Below are 13,899 nucleotides of genomic sequence, written 5' to 3' on the forward strand. Positions count from 1 at the left end.
TAAGAGCGCGTGCGCATTTTCTACTGCGACTGAACCAGCAACTCGCGACAAAGTTGAAAATTTTCAGCAGCCCGCTCGCCGACGCTTTGTTCCGTAGTCTGGCGACGCGGTGTGCATGGTTTTGTCACAGACAGGCGCGATTCTCTCGTTTTGTCGTGTCGCGAGAGCCAGTGCGCAGCAGCCTTAAGGGTCAGGTTTTGTCATCATGAATTGGAAATGTGGCGAAATAGCAGAGGTGGTCAAAGTAGTCAAGAAAGCTACTCAAGTAGAAGTAGAAGTAGTGACGCAAAAATCTACTCAAGTACGAGTAGAAGTACTTCTTCCATGAGCAACCTAAAACTACTTGAAGTCGAAGTAGAATTCGCTGGCTTTAAATCTACTCAAGTAAGTAAGTAGTTTTGAAACCGGTCATAATACGATCGCATGGACTTTCAAAAGCTGCAAATTGAGCTGCGTGGGGAAGGTGCAGAGAACTTCTTGTACAATGCATATTGATGCATCCCAGAAGGTGTAAATTTCCGACAGCATGAGCAATTGAATGCTCATTGAGCATTCGACCGCATCATGAGATACAAATGAGATACTAATCTTTTGTTTACTCGAGCATCCCGTTTTAGAAAATGTCATAGCTTGTTCGCGCACGCATATTACGGCCTTTAGTTAGTTGAAGAGCAATGCGGAGAAGTTTATGAATACGGTGTTAACACTTTGTTCGATTCGTATACGATGATAAAAAAAAAAGTATGGCGTAAGGTAAAATGTCATATAGTGTAATTGTATTTTAGGAAAGTAGACGGCGATGCTACACTTTTTTTTTAAACTTAAACATGTATGTTCTCCAGACAAAAGAAATATAACTAATTAGAACTCCAATTAATTATACCTCGAATTGAACGAGAACTACCAATACTACATCATAAAATTGGAAAATGCATACTATTTGTTTTATCGAGACAGTTTTAACAGCGGTCTGCTAAAACAGATCTAACGCTTAAAAAGTCAGAGCCCACTTCTCCAGATTAGGACACGCCAGGGGCTGCTAGATTACGATATGATGTTTAAATGCTAGATTGCGAAACGGTTGTACCAAAGGTTATGATGGGCCATATTTACTGTGATGAAATATGTCATATGGGCGACAATGCGGTGCAATGCAATCTGCAACCTAAATAATATTCACTTTCGTGAAAACATATTTGTAATTCTATATCTAGTTGATGTGAAGCGCGACGGAAATTCTAGGTTTGACTTAAATTTTCCCAAAATTGAAAGTTAAAACTCCGTGAAAACAGCCCGAGAATTCCCCAGTTTCTCTTTCTAATTGGAGGGTTGCACTACTTCTACTTGACAAACTGAAAATAGCGAGAAGTAAGTAAGTAGATCACAAAATATTACGAAGTAGAAGTAGCGAAGATTATATCTACTTGAGTAAGTAACAGAAGTAGAGGAAAACTACTTGAGTACTTCGAAAAAGTAGAAGTACTTCGTTACTGACCACCTCTGCGAAATAGTGAATCTTCCACTGCATGGTAGCGTTTGCAATTGATGTGATAGTGAAGTTTGATGAATAGTTTCAGGCTTTCGGGGCAATTTAAGAGGGGATTTTGACTTTATAACCTGAAAAGATATATGTGAAACTAAAATATTTTCAAATTATTAAAAATCTAAAATGTCGTCGCGGGCCGCACAAAATGCTCTGGCGGGCCGCGTGTTTGAGACCTCTGCCCTAGACCAACGTTTTTCTTTTATTTTTATTTTTTTTTGGGGGGGGGTTGACGAAGTGCTGTTTCGGACCTAAGTAAAGGTAAACCTAGACCTGAGAACTCGTGAGATCTATGAAGCACGTTCTAATAACAAGGAGTTGCTGGAGCAGATTGTTTCTGGCTAAAATTATGGAATGTGACATCCCGCGGCTCGTATAAATACAAAGTATATTTTCAAAAACGCCTTTTCATGCTAATCTGATTTATCGACTGTCCTTATGTCGGGCTCCATGTCGATGGCAACCCTGCTTATATATGTAGAGGGTAGCATAATTATAGAACATGGCAAAATGGTCGATTTGGTTTGGTGCTTACATCAGAAGCGTGGAAGGTGCGGCCCGCATAAGAATACTTTGTGGCCGGTGGAGAAAGGTCAAGTTTCGAATGTTTGTGGCCTGCAAAATGACTTTCCGGTTTAGCGACGTTTAATAAATTTGATCTCGAGTCTCATATTGAAGGAACAGAATTCATTGGGACATGCATAATGTATATACACTGACTTTGCACATGAATATTTGTGACATGATTAGTCAGAAAGGCAAAAGCAAAGTACAATGAGAGATTTTTCAACAGACACAAAAAGGACACTCGAAAAACATGGTCAGGACTTAACTCTCTCCTACATCGGAAAAAAGGCCATAAGTCTGTTTCGGAAATTGTGAATTCGGATACCGGAAACAAACTTTCAGACCCGGCGGCCATCGCGAATCACTTCAATGAATATTTTTGTAACGTAGGCCCTAATATTGCCTCTTCTATTACAAAACCTGTGTCGGCCAGGTCAGAGGTGAGGTCGATATCCTAATCGATTGTGCTTGAACCTACGACCAAATACGAAGTAGAAGTAGCCATCCACAAACTGAAATCGCACAAGGCCGTCGGCTATGACCAAATCCCATCATGGTTTTTAAAAATGATAAGCCTGCATATCGGTCAATATATGGCCCATTTTTTCGACTTCATGATAGAAAATGGAGTCTACCCAAGCTATCAAAAAAAAAGCCAGAGTGATCCCTGTACACAAAGCTGGGGATAGAACTAATGTCACCAACTACCGTCCGATATCCGTTCTCCCATGCATCGGGGTTGTATTCGAAAAGTTGCTCCTCTCCCGCCTGTCCTCATTCCTCGCCAAAATGTCTATCATTTCCCCTCAACAATTTTGCTTCCGAAACAAACACCAAACCGCACAGGCCCTCCTAACAGTGGCCGAACAGTATTACGATATCTCAAAGAAGCGAAATGTGGGATGTAGCATTTTTCTCGATCTAAAAAAAGCGTTTGACTGTATAGATCATAAAATTCTCATCTCGAAATTGGCGCGCTACGGACTTCGGGGCCCACAACTTGAGCTCATGAAAAGTTACCTCACTGGACGTCAACAAATGGTTGCGATCTCAAACACCTTGTCCTCTCCTCACCTGGTGACCTGTGGTGTACCGTAAGGCTCAGTACTTGGACCGATCCTCTTCACCTTATATGTCAACGACATTTTTGAAACCTCCTCATTGAACACCACACTGTTCGCTGATGATACTCACCTCCTCTCTTCCGCATCTTCGACGACAGAGCTGGATGCCCTGACTGGTGACCAAATGCCTAAAGTCCATGAGTGGACGGCCCAGAACAACCTTTGCATAAACGCCTCGAAATCCCAATTGCTGACAGTGAATTCAAAAAATAACCTAACCGTTAATATCACTGGTCAGCCCGTTTCCAACACAGATAATGCCAAATATCTCGAGGTTTTACTGGACTCGAACATGTCCTGGAAGAGTCATATTCAGTCCCTAGAAACTAACTAAATTATCACCAAAGTGCGGCCTGTTCTACAGCCTTAGGCGCTTCATGCCAGCATGGGTTCTTCTGATACTCTTTAAATCCTTAATCCAATCGAAGTTACATTATGGCATCCTCTGCTGGGGGGCTGCCAGTAAAACTGCACTCAAGCCACTGCAAAAACTACAGCATAAAGTACTCCGAATCATAGCTAGGGCCTGGCTGCCCATCCAACAAGTCGCTGCTGAAGAGATTCGGCGTCTTAAACATAGAAAACATGCGGAAACTAGAAATCGCCAAGTTTATGTATCAGTTTCACTGCGGTCGTTGCCGCGAATATTTCAATGACTTCTTTACCTCGGAATCAAAAGCGCACAAGTACAACACACGCGCGTCCACGTCGTCCAAATATCATATGATTGACCGAAAATATCATCGCTCTATCAAATATGCCGGACCTGATGTGTGAAACAGTATCCCGCCGGCCATCCGGCAGTCGACGAGCATGTCCACATTCAAGTCGAAATACAACAATTACTACTAAATAAATACAGTCCACCTTAAAGATTACCGGACCACGACTGATCTCGCTTCCCATGACATGCCGCCCTATTTCTTGTCGCTTACTTTTTCTATACTATCTTCTTTACTTTCATTCAGTGTGCATGCCTCCTCTTTACATCGCCTAGGCCAGAGGTCGCCAACTCAAAATTCCTAGAGGCCGCGGGCCGCATGACTTCAATATCGAGATCAACATAGCCAACGCAGCTTAATAACCACGTATGATAACTCCACGTAAGTACAATGCTGGGCTCTCTTACATTGGGCATAGCCACCACAAAATGAATTATATTTTATTGAACAAACACTAATACAACAAAAAATATCATGCTCATCAATTTCATTATGTTTTCAACTATGAGCTGCGCACGATACTTGACAACACTCTGTAGCAACTAAATCAGGGGTGGCCAACCTTTCTGCTGTTCACGGCGCATTTTGATTACTCATGTAGCCCGCGGCTGCATTTCGGTACATAAGTGGTAATAAACAAACTGGGGCCAAATATCCACGTTAAAGTCACCATGTCCATTGCTGGTACACCCCGGACAAATCTATTTACTCATGACGGCTTACTATGGGCACCGAGATCGTGAATATAGTCATGTTGCGAAGAGCGATAGGAGTAGTGTGGGTTGAATCGTTTGGTACGCACCAATCACAGAAGGCCACGTCGCCTTAATTGCCACGCCTGCATTGCCACATCATCCGCCCATTGCCGCACCTATAGGACGCCCCCTTGCCACATCATCCACCCATTGCCGCACCTATAGCATGCCCATTGCCACATCATCAGCCACACCCATTGCCACATCATCTGCTACGTCATCAGCCATGCCCATTGAACACATTTCTGTGAATGTGAATTTGAATTCAATTGATTTATGTGCGTATTTATATCTGCAATAACACTTCGCTAACGGAAACCAGTTATTGTCATGATAACCAAAAACTATGATGTATATGCATGGCTGTATTCGCCAGATATATATTATCATTATGTGTATTTAGGACTTTGTATTTTCACGGATAATATGAGCAACGCTGAACTAGGTGTGGTTTTATGATGATATATCAAAATTCTACACATCAACACTAATTACTTAATATAAAATGCGATTTTGAGCGCAGCGACTTGATAATATTAATCCCTACGCTTCTGATGCACGATTTTTTGTGATAAGGACCTAGGTAACATTCAGAGTCTGCAACGATTGTTTGGATATACATTATAGCAATACCCCACTAAACTATGGGCGGTTATATTACTCTATTGGTCAGAGATAACTCATCCGTCCATATTTTTAAACTTGATTTATGTATCCAAGTTACGGTCTCTGCAGCCTCCACATTTTACGACTTATTTTCATTAGACGCAGGCAAGCGATTCTCAAGTTCAGAGCTACGGAAACAAATCACTAGCATGTGCGCGTTCCGAATAGTCTTGTATAATTTTCTAAAGTCGAAACAGCTTAGTAGCATATACGCGAATCCCAAGTCGAAAATAATCGAACGAACTATAGCCGCAGGCGTGCGATTCGCAGGGCTTTAATTTTACAAACACTTTCGATGCCTGTACGCGAACCCCAGCGTTATAACGATTAGGTCTAATTAGCGCGTTCTAAAGCCGTAAATTTAGTCAAGATCATTGGGATAGCCATGATTTAAAGATGGTGATCGAGTGTGACAATAGCACTCGTCAAGGTTAGACAAACATAACCTTAAACTACTCTCTACTTCACAAAATATAAAGTTATAAAAGTACGCAAATTTCTATGAAAACCCGTTAAATAGAAGTAAAATTAGCCTAGAAACATAACTACTTACTGAAAAATCGTTACGTAGAAGTGGAGTTAGTCAACGAACATAACCACTAACTTTGAAATCTCTACTTGTACTTGTATTCGAGCAGAATTGCGACCGATGCATTAATGACTTTAATACTATGTACGTTGAATTATCCACACCTATGAGTCGAAATGTTGTTAAGTAACTCATGTTTTCAACATAACCTAAACGCAAAGTTGACGAATTTCCATGTTGATCAAATACCACAAACTTTTCTTGCTTTCTGAGTTGGTAACTAAGCGCATCACAGAATTTACCCAAAAAAGTCGGTACTCCGAAAATTTTGTAAAGTAGAGCTTTTGGCGTTGGACTTAAGTTCCAATGAACAAGTGTTCGCGTAGGTTCGAGGTCTGAATGAGTCTTTTAAAGTAGATAGAAACGAAAAAACTAATCGAAAAAATTTACGAAGTTTTGATGCGGCATATTTAGGTTTTTTAAAAATAAATACGACTCGAAATATTGTTAACTAACTTATGTTTTCGACATAAGATAAGCGTGAAGTGTACAAATTTCGATGTTGCGCAAATACCACAAACTTTGCTTGCTTTCAGAGCTGACAACTAAATGCAAGATAGACTTTACGCAAAAAACTTATACTTGAGCACTACGAAATGTACAAGTACTTTACCTTTACACGACGTTTTTTGTAAAATGAATACTAATTTTAATAAAAAATAAAAAAGAGCGAAAAACTACATTTTATCCCGGAACGCAACATGAGAAATCGTTTCGATAATATCCAACATGCTGGTTCACTTCGAGGGTAATTTGTAAAACTCAAATATTGCAAGGTAGGACTTCGCAAATTTTCGATTTATTTTTGCTATTTTTAAATTTCGTTAGTTCTCCGCCTTAAAATATCATCCAATTTCGCGTAGGCTATGCATACAAATGAGGAACGTTACATCAATGCGTGTTAACTAGTTGTATTATGTAGCTTGTAATTCATGCAAGTAAGTCGGACAAATTCGTCGCATGAACACGACTCTAATGGACATAAAGAAATGAAAATTTTGTAAAGTAGATATTTTTCGGTATGCTAAATTCGGATACGCGGTGCTAGTCTTCTTGACCGCATGAAAAAGGATGTTTAGCTTCAATCTCAACGCATTAGCACACCGAATTTAAATATAGGCGATTAATAATATACAGTAGCTCCAATTTTAATGAAAAAATAAAAAAGCGCGAAAAAATTGCATTTATCCTGGAACGCACCAAGAAAAACCGTCTGAATTTGTAAAGTAGTTAGAAAACTACACTATTCCGCTACACTAAAGACTTTGACAATCCGGATTTTGTATGGTGTATACTAATTTTACATTGCGGAATATTCATTATTATGTAGCTTGTACCTCATGCAAGTAAGTCGGACAAATTCGTCGCATGAACACTACTCTAATGGACATAACGAAATGAAAATTTTGTCAAGTAGATCTTTTTCAGTATGCTAAATTTGATGTTGTTCCATACCGAATAGCACTCGTCAAGGTTATACAAGCATAACCCTGGTTTCAACACTTTTACAGCGATTCTTCTTGCTTCCTATAACATCCCACTCGAAGCCCTCGTTACTAGACTATGATCTCAGCCTGAGCTATGTCTTGAAGCCTACGGGACTCTGCAAATTGTTTCGATTTATTCTGCTCGTTTTAATTTAAGGAAGCCCATTTCACTTAATGTATCGATGCCTACGGTACTCTACAAAATTTTCTGATTAATTCTCCCTATGTTAATTTACCATAAGAAAGACAATTTGACTTCTAAAGTCCGAAATACTTGTTCGCTTGAGCTAAGCCGCAGCGCCTGGAGTGGAATTTCATAGTTCTTGTAAAAAGTTGTTTGTACACAATATATGTTTAAGGTAAGTCCTACTCATTCATGATTTCGTCCGAGTTTGTATTTTAGTAGCATATACTAATTTACGATGTCGCGTTTGTAACTTATGCAAGTACAGGAATAACATAGTTCTTGAACCGTGCTCAATGCTTAATAGACCATTTTTGCTATTTTTCATCGCCATAAGTCATTCTGGACCGCGTAAACGCATTGTACGATATAGATGAAACTTATGCAAATTCTAGGATCCTCATTTTCAAAGTAGCTTAGATCTCGAAATAAGCTCTGACTCGCTATTCGCCTCATAGCATGGAATTATCACGAGTATTACCTTCGATCACTGAAGAAAAGGATGAAATACTTTAAGTAGTACTTAACAGTTTCGGAATATAAACTAATCGAAAAATTCGGTAATCAATTTCGCTTAGGCTATGCATACAAATGAGGAAAGTTACATCAACGCGTGTTAACTAGTTGTATCGAGTTATCGAATGATTTTTTCCTTACATCAAAATAACTAAAATGTGTAACTACATTAAAAACGTATCTAAATGAGCTCCAGGGCATTGCGATTATGCAGCATACCAAATTGCATCACACATTTCATGATGGAACAACTTTAAAACTAACGCAGTTCTATAGCAACTTTTGCCTAAATCTATTTTCGGTAGCGTGTACATATACATAGACAGCTTTAATAACAGAATTACCATGCTAATATGTGACTCCTCACCTTGAAACTTGGTACGTAGTTGTGGGACATTGTGTTTATGCAGCATACCAAATTTCCTCATGCATTTCATAATGGAACAACTTTAAAACTATCGCGGCTCTACATCGACTTTTTGCGTACATCTGTCTTGCGGGAGCGTATAGCACGTACCTATACATACTCAACTTTAATAACGGAATTACCATGCTTAACATTGAATCCCAAGTCCAAACTTGATACGTAGTTGTAGGATATTATGGCAATGCACCATGCTAAATTTCATCACACATCTAATGATGGAACACCTTTAAAACTAACGCAGTCGAATACCGACTTTTACGCATATCTGTTTTGCGTGGACATAGCATATACCTATACATAGTCAATTTTAATAGCAGAATTACCGTGCTAAACATTGAATTCCTACCTTGGAAGTTGGTACGCGGTTATAGGACATTATAACAATGCACCATACCAAATCCCATCACACATTTCATGATGGAACAACTTTAAAACTAACGCGGCTCTACATTGACTTTTTGCGTACATCTGTTTTGCGAGGGCGTATAGCACGTACCCATACATAGCCAACTTTAATAACGGAATTACCATGCTTAACATTGAATCCCAACTCTAAACTTGATACGTAGTTGTAGGACATTATGACAATGCACCATGTCAAATTTTTTTAAGCATTTCATGATTGAACAACTTTAAAACTAACGCAGTTCCATACCGACTTTTGCGGGAGCGTATCACGTACCTGCATACTCAACTATAATAACGGAATTACCGAGCTAACCATTGAATGTGCAACTTGAAGATTGGTTCACAGGTGTAGGACATTATGACAATGGAACATATCAAATTTCATCGCACATTTCATGGTATCACCTTGACAAGTGCTATTATCAAAAACTGCTTTCGCTAAACTCTCACACTTTCACTAAACTTCTACACTGAATCTTGTAACGTAGATAGAAAAGGAAAACTATTAACATAAGGTAAGTGAGAAGCACGCAAATTTCGATGGCATACAAATGTCACAAACTGCGCTAACTTCCAGAGTTGTTAAGTATAGTACTCGTACTTCTTGAGAATACCCAAGTAGGTTTTTTGCCTACATGCACCAAATACTCTCAAGTCCTTATGATATTGGAGTACATCAACTTCATGATAGCTAGAGTATTAAACAGAAATAGACCTAGAGTACTAACGTTTTACTTACTCGGAAATGACTACTTCTACCTTATTTTAAAGGATACCTCGTTCGAAGCGAAATTTTATGTGGTTTTTGGATAATATCCAAGATGTAGGCTCACTTTAAAGGGTACATCGTAAAACTCAGATATTGCGCAGTGAGAGTTCGCAAATTCTCGAAGTATTTTTGTTATTTTTATTGCGATAAGTCATTCTGCAGCGCGAAATGCGTCGTAGGATATAGATGAAACTAGCAACACTCATCAAGACCGCTGAAAACAGTACATTTCAACATTTAGTAGCAGTAAATTTCTAATAAAGTACAAGAAGTGATGATTTCCGAGTGAGTTAAAAAGTAAGTATTGCAGGTATAGTTTTCCTGAAAACCGAATACTCTGAAATAGAAGTAGATGCAGTGTAAATAGTTAATCACTTGATTAAGTATAGTGCAAGCCGATAAAACCTATACTTGAGTACTACAAAATGCACGAGTACTTCGCTATCGACTCACTCCACGTAATAAGTGACTACGGTTTAAGACTGCTTTTACCGATACTCGTCAGTTTCAGTTTTAGATAGAATTCGGAAACCAAATAATTTCATAAACATAAGCTACTTAAATGAATTTACTCGAATGTATTATGCCGCGCTGATAAGATTAATTATAATATACTTATCATGTTACAGCGATTTTTCTAGCGTAGAAAATCTTTAAAATGTAGTAAGCAGGCCAATATGAAGATATTCGTTGAGCTGAATAAACATAAAAATACTCTAGACTACTTTATCGGTACTTTACAGTTTCAGTTTTAGATAGAATTTGTCCCTTTCACCTATAATTACAACTCCTCACTATCTAAACATGTTTAGAATATATTATTTGCGATGATACGAACCCGTAAAGTACTCAAGTAGCTTTTCGTAGGATATAGATGAAACTGACACCGCTCACCAAGACCACTGGTCCACTGAAAAAAGTACATTGTAGCAGTAAAGTCCTACTAAAGTACAAGAAGTAATGATTTCCGAGTGAGTTAAAAAGTAAGTATTGAAGGTATAGTTTGGTCAAAACCTAAAAACTCTGAAATAGAAGTAGATGCAGTGTAAATAGTTAATCACTTCATTAAGTATAGCGCAAGCAGGCCAAACCTATACTTGAGTACTCCAAAATGTACAAGTACTTCGCTATGTTCTCCCTCCTCGTAAAAAGTGACTAGGTTTTGGAGTACTTTATCGGTACTTGACAGTTTCAGTTTTAGATAAAATTTGGTAAGACTTTAAATTTTAAAGTAGTTTGAGCTTACGTTTGTATCACCTTGACAAGTAACATTATCAGACATGAAAATGATACTATCACCTAATACAGAAGTTAACACACGTCCATGTGCTTCGGAATTCACGAGAAATTGCTTACTAAGAGAAGTATATTCTTGTATACACAATAGTGGAGAGAATATTTAAAATGTAGTAAGCAGGCCGATGGGTATTCTTTGAGTTGTATAAGCATAAAAAACATTCCCGCGCGCTCCTTAACCTAATTCTTCCTAACCCTATACCACCTAATACTAAGACACGCGCGCGGGAATGTTTTTTATGCTTATACAACTCAAAGAATACCCATCGGCCTGCTTACTACATTTTAAATATTCTCTCCACTATTGTGTATACAAGAATATACTTCTCTTAGTAAGCAATTTCTCGTGAATTCCGAAGCACATGGACGTGTGTTAACTTCTGTATTAGGTGATAGTATCATTTTCATGTCTGATAATGTTACTTGTCAAGGTGATACAAACGTAAGCTCAAACTACTTTAAAATTTAAAGTCTTACCAAATTTTATCTAAAACTGAAACTGTCAAGTACCGATAAAGTACTCTAAAACCTAGTCACTTTTTACGAGGAGGGAGAACATAGCGAAGTACTTGTACATTTTGGAGTACTCAAGTATAGGTTTGGCCTGCTTGCGCTATACTTAATGAAGTGATTAACTATTTACACTGAATCTACTTCTATTTCAGAGTTTTTAGGTTTTGACCAAACTATACCTTCAATACTTACTTTTTAACTCACTCGGAAATCATTACTTCTTGTACTTTAGTAGGACTTTACTGCTACAATGTACTTTTTTCAGTGGACCAGTGGTCTTGGTGAGCGGTGTCAGTTTCATCTATATCCTACGAAAAGCTACTTGAGTACTTTACGGGTTCGTATCATCGCAAATAATATATTCTAAACATGTTTAGATAGTGAGGAGTTGTAATTATAGGTGAAAGGGACAAATTTTATCTAAAACTGAAACTGTAAAGTACCGATAAAGTAGTCTAGAGTATTTTTATGTTTATTCAGCTCAACGAATATCTTCATATTGGCCTGCTTACTACATTTTGAAGATTTTCTACGCTAGAAAAATCGCTGTAACATGATAAGTATATTATAATTAATCTTATCAGCGCGGCATAATACATTCGAGTAAATTCATTTAAGTAGCTTGTGTTTATGAAATTATTTGGTTTCCGAATTCTATCTAAAACTGAAACTGACGAGTATCGGTAAAAGCAGTCTTAAACCGTAGTCACTTATTACGTGGAGTGAGTCGATAGCGAAGTACTCGTGCATTTTGTAGTACTCAAGTATAGGTTTTATCTGCTTGCACTATACTTAATCAAGTGATTAACTATTTACACTGCATCTACTTCTATTTCAGAGTATTCGGTTTTCAGGAAAACTATACCTGCAATACTTACTTTTTAACTCACTCGGAAATCATCACTTCTTGTACTTTATTAGAAATTTACTGCTACTAAATGTTGAAATGTACTGTTTTCAGCGGTCTTGATGAGTGTTGCTAGTTTCATCTATATCCTACGACGCATTTTCGCGCTGCAGAATGACTTATCGCAATAAAAATAACAAAAATACTTCGAGAATTTGCGAACTCTCACTGCGCAATATCTGAGTTTTACGATGTACCCTTTAAAGTGAGCCTACATCTTGGATATTATCCAAAAACCACATAAAATTTCGCTTCGAACGAGGTATCCTTTAAAATAAGGTAGAAGTAGTCATTTCCGAGTAAGTAAAACGTTAGTACTCTAGGTCTATTTCTGTTTAATACTCTAGCTATCATGAAGTTGATGTACTCCAATATCATAAGGACTTGAGAGTATTTGGTGCATGTAGGCAAAAAACCTACTTGGGTATTCTCAAGAAGTACGAGTACTATACTTAACAACTCTGGAAGTTAGCGCAGTTTGTGACATTTGTATGCCATCGAAATTTGCGTGCTTCTCACTTACCTTATGTTAATAGTTTTCCTTTTCTATCTACTTTACAAGATTCAGTGTAGAAGTTTAGTGAAAGTGTGAGAGTTTAGCAAAAGCAGTTTTTGATAATAGCACTTGTCAAGGTGATACCATGAAATGTGCGATGAAATTTGATATGTTCCATTGTCATAATGTCCTACACCTGTGAACCAATCTTCAAGTTGCACATTCAATGGTTAGCTCGGTAATTCCGTTATTATAGTTGAGTATGCAGGTACGTGATACGCTCCCGCAAAAGTCGGTATGGAACTGCGTTAGTTTTAAAGTTGTTCAATCATGAAATGCTTAAAAAAATTTGACATGGTGCATTGTCATAATGTCCTACAACTACGTATCAAGTTTAGAGTTGGGATTCAATGTTAAGCATGGTAATTCCGTTATTAAAGTTGGCTATGTATGGGTACGTGCTATGCGCCCTCGCAAAACAGATGTATACGCAAAAAGTCAATGTAGAGCCGCGTTAGTTTTAAAGTTGTTCCATCATGAAATGTGTGATGGGATTTGGTATGGTGCATTGTTATAATGTCCTATAACCGCGTACCAACTTCCAAGGTAGGAATTCAATGTTTAACACGGTAATTCTGCTATTAAAATTGACTATGTAAAGGTATATGCTATGTCCACGCAAAACAGATATGCGTAAAAGTCGGTATTCGACTGCGTTAGTTTTAAAGGTGTTCCATCATTAGATGTGTGATGAAATTTAGCATGGTGCATTGCCATAATATCCTACAACTACGTATCAAGTTTGGACTTGGGATTCAATGTTAAGCATGATAATTCCGTTATTAAAGTTGACTATGTATAGGTACGTGCTATACGCTCCCGCAAAACAGATGTACGCAAAAAGTCGATGTAGAGCCGCGTTAGTTTTAA

At 38.1% G+C, this 13,899-nt stretch overlaps 2 protein-coding genes across 3 annotated transcripts in view; both read right to left on the minus strand.

Moving 5' to 3' along the window:
• The window catches only part of LOC145455127 (large ribosomal subunit protein eL6-like), a 114,243-nt gene extending 109,829 nt beyond the window's left edge, over positions 1 to 4,414 (minus strand). Inside the window, exon 1 of the mRNA XM_080333087.1 lies at positions 4,410 to 4,414. The gene's annotated coding sequence lies outside the window, so the exon portion shown is untranslated. The remainder of the gene's footprint in view (positions 1 to 4,409) is intronic.
• The window catches only part of LOC145455100 (insulin-like growth factor 1 receptor), a 187,123-nt gene that overhangs the window by 82,718 nt on the left and 90,506 nt on the right, over positions 1 to 13,899 (minus strand). The window lies entirely within an intron of this gene.

This window comes from Botryllus schlosseri, chromosome 14 (genome assembly GCF_051294905.1).
Source record: "Botryllus schlosseri isolate E-star chromosome 14, Bs_hap1, whole genome shotgun sequence".
Lineage (NCBI taxonomy): Eukaryota > Metazoa > Chordata > Ascidiacea > Stolidobranchia > Styelidae > Botryllus > Botryllus schlosseri.